We start from the raw sequence: 6264 nt of genomic DNA, 5'->3' as shown, positions 1-6264 counted from the left end.
TGTTCTGAGAAATTAAGGCTATTCCATGCGAGAAATTGCCAAGAAACGGAAGATCTCATACAACGCTGTGTACTACTCCCTTCACAGAACAGCGCAAACTGGCTCTAACCAAAATAGAAAGAGGAGTGGGAGGCTCCGGTGCACAACTGAGCAAGAGGACAAATACATTAGAGTGTCTAGTTTGAGAAACAGGCACCTCACAGGTCCTCAACTGGCAACTTCATTAAATAGTACCCGCAAAACACCAGTCTCAACATCAACAGTGAAGAGGCGACTCCGGGATGCTGACCTTCTAGGCAGTTGCAAAGAAAAAGCCATATCTCAGACTGGCCAATAAAAAGAAAAGATTAAGATTAACATTTTAGTCATTTAGCAGACACTCTTATCCAGAGCAATTTACAGTTAGTGTGAGTGCATACATTATTAAAAAAAAAAATAATATCCCCTGTGGGAATCGAACCCACAACCCTGCCGTTGCAAACGCCATGCTCTATCAACTGAGCTACATCCCTGCCAGCCATTCCCTCCCCTACCCTGGACCAATTGCGCGCCGCCCCATGGGTCTCCGATCCAACTTGTGGGAGGTGATTCAGGAAACATGGGGTGAAATCTCTTCAGATTACCTCAACAAATTGACAAGTAGAATGCCAAACCCATTTTTCAACCCCTCCACAAATGTCTTGTTAACAAACTATAGTTTTGGCAAGTCGGTTAGGACATCTACTTTGTGCATGACCCAAGTAATTTTTCCAACAATTGTTTACAGACAGATTATTTCACTTATAATTCACTGTATCACAATTCCAGTGGGTCAGAAGTTTACATACACTAAGTTGACTGTGCCTTTAAACAGCTTGGAAAATTCCAGAAAATGATGTCATGGCTTTAGAAGCTTCTGATAGGCTAATTGACATAATTTGAGTCAATTGGAGGTGTACCTGTGGATGTATTTCAAGGCCTACTCTCAAACTCAGTGCCTCTTTGCTTGACATCATGGGAAAATCAAAAGAAATCAGCCAAGACCTCAGAAAAAAAAATTGTAGACCTCCACAAGTCTGGTTCGTCCTTGGGAGCAATTTCCAAATGCCTAATGGTACCACGTTCATCTGTACAAACAATAGTATGCAAGTATAAACACCATGGGACCAAGCAGCCGTCATACCGCTCAGGAAGGAGACGCGTTCTGTCTCCTAGAGATGAACGTACTTTGGTACGAAAAGTGCAAATCAATCCCAGAACAACAGCAAAGGACCTTGTGAAGATGCTGGAGGAAACAGGTACAAAAGTGTCTATATCCACAGTGAAACGATATCGACAACACCTGAAAGGCCGCTCAGCAAGGAAGAAGCCACTGCTCAAAAACCGCCATAGAAAAGCGGACGAAGATGGGGACAAAGATTGTACTTTTTGGAGAAATGTCCTCTGGTCTGATGAAACAAAAATAGAACTGTTTGGCCATAATGACCATCGATATGTTTGGAGGAAAAAGGGGGAGCTTACAAGCCGAAGAACACCATCCCAACCGTGAAGCACAGCATCATGCTGTGGGGGTGCTTTGCTGCAGGAGGGTCTGGTGCATTTCACAAAATAGAGGAAGGAAAATTATGTGGATATTTTGAAGCAACATCTCAAGACATCAGTCAGGAAGTTAAAGCTTGGTCGCAAATGGGTCTCCCAAATGGACAATGACCCCAATCATACTTCCAAAGTTGTGGCAAAATGGCTTAAGGACAACAAAGTCAAGGTATTGGAGTGGCCATCACAAAGCCCTGACCTCAATTTGTGGGCAGAACTGAAAAAGCGTGAAGGAGCAAGGAGGTCTACAAACCTGACTCAGTTACACCAGCTCTGTCAGGAGGAATGGACCAAAATTCACCCAACTTATTGTGGGAAGCTTGTGGAAGGCTACCCGATACGTTTGACCCGAGTTAAACAATTTAAAGGCAATGCTACCAGATACTAGTTGAGTGTATGTAAACTTCTGACCCACTGGGAATGTGATGAAAGAAATAAAAGCTGAAATAAATCATTCTCTCTACTATTATTCTAACATTTTACATTCTTAAAATGAAGTGGTGATCCTAACTGACCTAAAACAGGGAATTTGTACTAGGATTAAATGTCAGGAATTGTGAAAAACAGAGTTTAAATGTATTTGGCTAAGGTGTATGTAAACTTCCGACTTCAACTGTACAGTGAGGTAAAAAAGTATTTGATCCCCTGCTGATTTTGTACGTTTGCCCAATGACAAAGAAATTATCAGTCTATCATTTTAATGGTAGGTTTATTTGAACAGTGAGAGACAGAATAACAACAAAAAAATCCAGAAAAACGCATGTCAAAAATGTTATAAATTGATTTGCATTTTAATGAGGGAAATAAGTATTTGACCCCCTCTCAATCAGAAAGATTTCTGGCTCCCAGGTGTATTATATACAGGCAACGAGCTGAGATTAGGAGCACACTCTTAAAGGGAGTGCTCCTAATCTCAGTTTGTTACCTGTATAAAAAGACACCTGTCCACATAAGCAATCAATCAATCAGATTCCAAACTCTCCACCATGGCCAAGACCAAATAGCTCTCCAAGGATGTCAGGGACAAGATTGTAGACCTACAGAAGGCTGGAATGGGCTACAAGACCATCGCCAAGCAGCTTGGTGAGAAGGTGACAACAGTTGGTGCGATTATTCGCAAATGGAAGAAACACAAAAGAACTGGCCTGGGGCTCCATGCAAGATCTCACCTCGTGGAGTTGCAATGATCATGAGAACGGTGAGGAATCAGCCCAGAACTACACGGGAGGATCTTGTCAATGATCTCAAGGCAGCTGGGACCATAGTCACCAAGAAAACAATTGGTAACACACTACGCCGTGAAGGACTGAAATCCTGCAGCTCCCGCAAGGTCCCCCTGCTCAAGAAAGCACATATACAGGCCCGTCTGAAGTTTGCCAATGAACATCTGAATGATTCAGAGGAGAACTGGGTGAAAGTGTTGTGGTCAGATGAGACCAAAATGGAGCTCTTTGGCATCAACTCAACTCGCCGTGTTTGGAGGAGGAGGAATGCTGCCTATGACCCGAAGAAAACCATCTCCCCCGTCAAACATGGAGGTGGAAACATTATGCTAAGGGGGTGTTTTTCTGCTAAGGGGACAGGACAACTTCACCGCATCAAAGGGACGATGGACGGGGCAAATGTACCGTCAAATCTTGGGTGAGAACCTCCTTCCCTCAGCCAGGGCATTGAAAATGGGTCGTGGATGGGTATTCCAGCATGACAATGACCCAAAACACACGGCCAAGGCAACAAAGGAGTCCTCAAGAAGAAGCACATTAAGGTCCTGGAGTGGCCTAGCCAGTCTCCAGACGTTAATCCCATAGAAAATCTGTGGAGGGAGCTGAAGGTTCGAGTTGCCAAACGTCAGCCTCGAAACCTTAATGACTTAGAGAAGATCTGCAAAGAGGAGTGGAACAAAATCCCTCCTGAGATGTGTGCAAACCTGGTGGCCAACTACAAGAAATGTTTGACCTCTGTGATTGCCAACAAGGGTTTTGCCACCAAGTACTATGTCATGTTTTGCAGAGGGGTCAAATACTTATTTCCCTCATTAAAATGCAAATCAATTTATAACATTTTTGACATGCGTTGTTCTGGATTTTTTTGTTGTCATTCTGTCTCTCACTGTTCAAATAAACCTACCATTAAAATTATAGACTGATCATTTCTTTGTCAGTGGGCAAATGTACAAAATCAGCAGGGGATCAAATACTTTTTTCCTTCACTGTGTGTGTGTATATATATATATATATATATATATATATATATATATATATATATGATTTTCTTAAATACAATTTTTCTTCCACTTTGACATTACAGAGTATTTTGTGTAGATCAATGACAGAAAATCACAATTAAATTAATTTAAATCCCACTTTGTAATGCAACAAAATGTGAAAAAATCCAAGGGGGTGACTACTTATAATACCTACTGTAATTTTGAGATATTTTAATGTCTTTGCACGGCATTCAATTTGAGCCCTCCTCAAACTGCTTTGGAATTTCATTACAAAATCCTTGAAGTTTTAATGCATGACATGGCACCGCCGGCAAAATAGCATTTGATTGATTTGTTTTTTTTATCCTCACAGGAGTGAATTTCTGCTTTAATTCCAATGCATCCTAATTTGAGGGCTTTAGTCTGCTTAACTGAATTAAATACAGAAAGAATCATATAAAACCAATTTCAAAAGCTCATGGTGAAAAAAATAGACATTTATAATCCAAGTAGATATTATCCACTGCAGATATGATGAATGTATCATATCTTATTCAAGGGTTGATCATCTGGCAATGAAAACAACATTATATCAATTTCACTGTTGATCCCTCTTGTAACAACCCTGACCTTGGTGAACATATTCCCACCGCCAAGCAAGTGCTACACTACATGTATCAACAGGATGATTCCAAGTTTGAATCTACCTTTCCTATGAATTCCCTATTGGTGATGATAGCAATGGTGGGATGCTGTGTGTATGTAATGCCAAAAAGTTCCTCCACATGCTCATTCCCTCTCGTGGATTTTAAAGGACTGCTGCTTTTACTACCATCTCAGATCCTAACTCCTATCCACAGGGATGTAGGTCAGAACAGAAGATCAGAACAGAAGGGATAACTTTTTAGATAGATAGATAGATAGATAGATAGATAGATAGATAGATAGATAGATAGATAGATCAAAAGTATGGCCATTAATATGGAGTTGGTCCCCCCCTTTGCTGCTATAACAGCCTCCACTCTTCTGGGAAGGCTTTCTACTAGATGTTGGAACATCGGTGCGGGGACTTGCTTCCATTCAGCCGCAAGAGCATTACATGCTTTTGTATATATAGTGTAGATAGATAGATATACACTGCTCAAAAAAATAAAGGGAACACTTAAACAACACAATGTAACTCCAAGTCAATCACACTTCTGTGAAATCAAACTGTCCACTTAGGAAGCAACACTGATTGACAATAAATTTAACATGCTGTTGTGCAAATGGAATAGAAAACAGGTGGAAATTATAAGCAATTAGCAAGACACCCCCAATAAAGAAGTGGTTCTGCAGGTGGTGACCACAGACCACTTCTCAGTTCCTATACTTCTTGGCTGATGTTTTGGTCACTTTTGAATGCTGGCGGTGCTTTCACTCTAGTGGTAGCATGAGACGGAGTCTACAACCCACACAAGTGGCTCAGATAGTGCAGCTCATCCAGGATGGCACATCAATGCGAGCTGTGGCAAGAAGGTTTGCTGTGTCTGTCAACGTAGTGTCCAGAGCATGGAGGCGCTACCAGGAGACAGGCCAGTACATCAGGAGACGTGGAGGAGGCCGTAGGAGGGCAACAACCCAGCAGCAGGACCGCTACCTCCGCCTTTGTGCAAGGAGGAGCAGGAGGAGCACTGCCAGAGCCCTGCAAAATGACCTCCAGCAGGCCACAAATGTGCATGTGTCTGCTCAAATGGTCAGAAACAGACTCCATGAGGGTGGTATGAGGGCCCGACGTCCACAGGTGGGGGTTGTGCTTACAGCCCAACACCGTGCAGGACGTTTGGCATTTGCCAGAGAACACCAAGATTGGCAAATTCACCACTGGCGCCCTGTGCTCTTCACAGATGAAAGCAGGTTCACACTGAGCACATGTGACAGACGTGACAGAGTCTGGAGACGCCGTGGAGAACGTTCTGCTGCCTGCAACATCCTCCAGCATGACCGGTTTGGCGGTGGGTCAGTCATGGTGTGGGGTGGCATTTCTTTGGGGGGCCGCACAGCCCTCCATGTGCTCGCCAGAGGTAGCCTGACTGCCATTAGGTACCGAGATGAGATCCTCAGACCCCTTGTGAGACCATATGCTGGTGCGGTTGGCCCTGGGTTCCTCCTAATGCAAGACAATGCTAGACCTCATGTGGCTGGAGTGTGTCAGCAGTTCCTGCAAGAGGAAGGCATTGATGCTATGGACTGGCCCGCCCGTTCCCCAGACCTGAATCCAATTGAGCACATCTGGGACATCATGTCTCGCTCCATCCACCAACGGCACGTTGCACCACAGACTGTCCAGGAGTTGGCGGATACTTTAGTCCAGGTCTGGGAGGAGATCCCTCAGGAGACCATCTGCCACCTCATCAGGAGCATGCCCAGGCGTTGTAGGGAGGTCATACAGGCACGTGGAGGCCACACACACTACTGAGCCTCATTTTGACTTGTTTTAAGGA

The sequence above is a fragment of the Coregonus lavaretus genome (genome assembly GCF_964263955.1).
Source record: "Coregonus lavaretus genome assembly, chromosome: 9".
Classification (NCBI taxonomy): Eukaryota; Metazoa; Chordata; class Actinopteri; order Salmoniformes; family Salmonidae; genus Coregonus; species Coregonus lavaretus.
Note: the sequence above shows the minus strand (reverse complement) of the source record.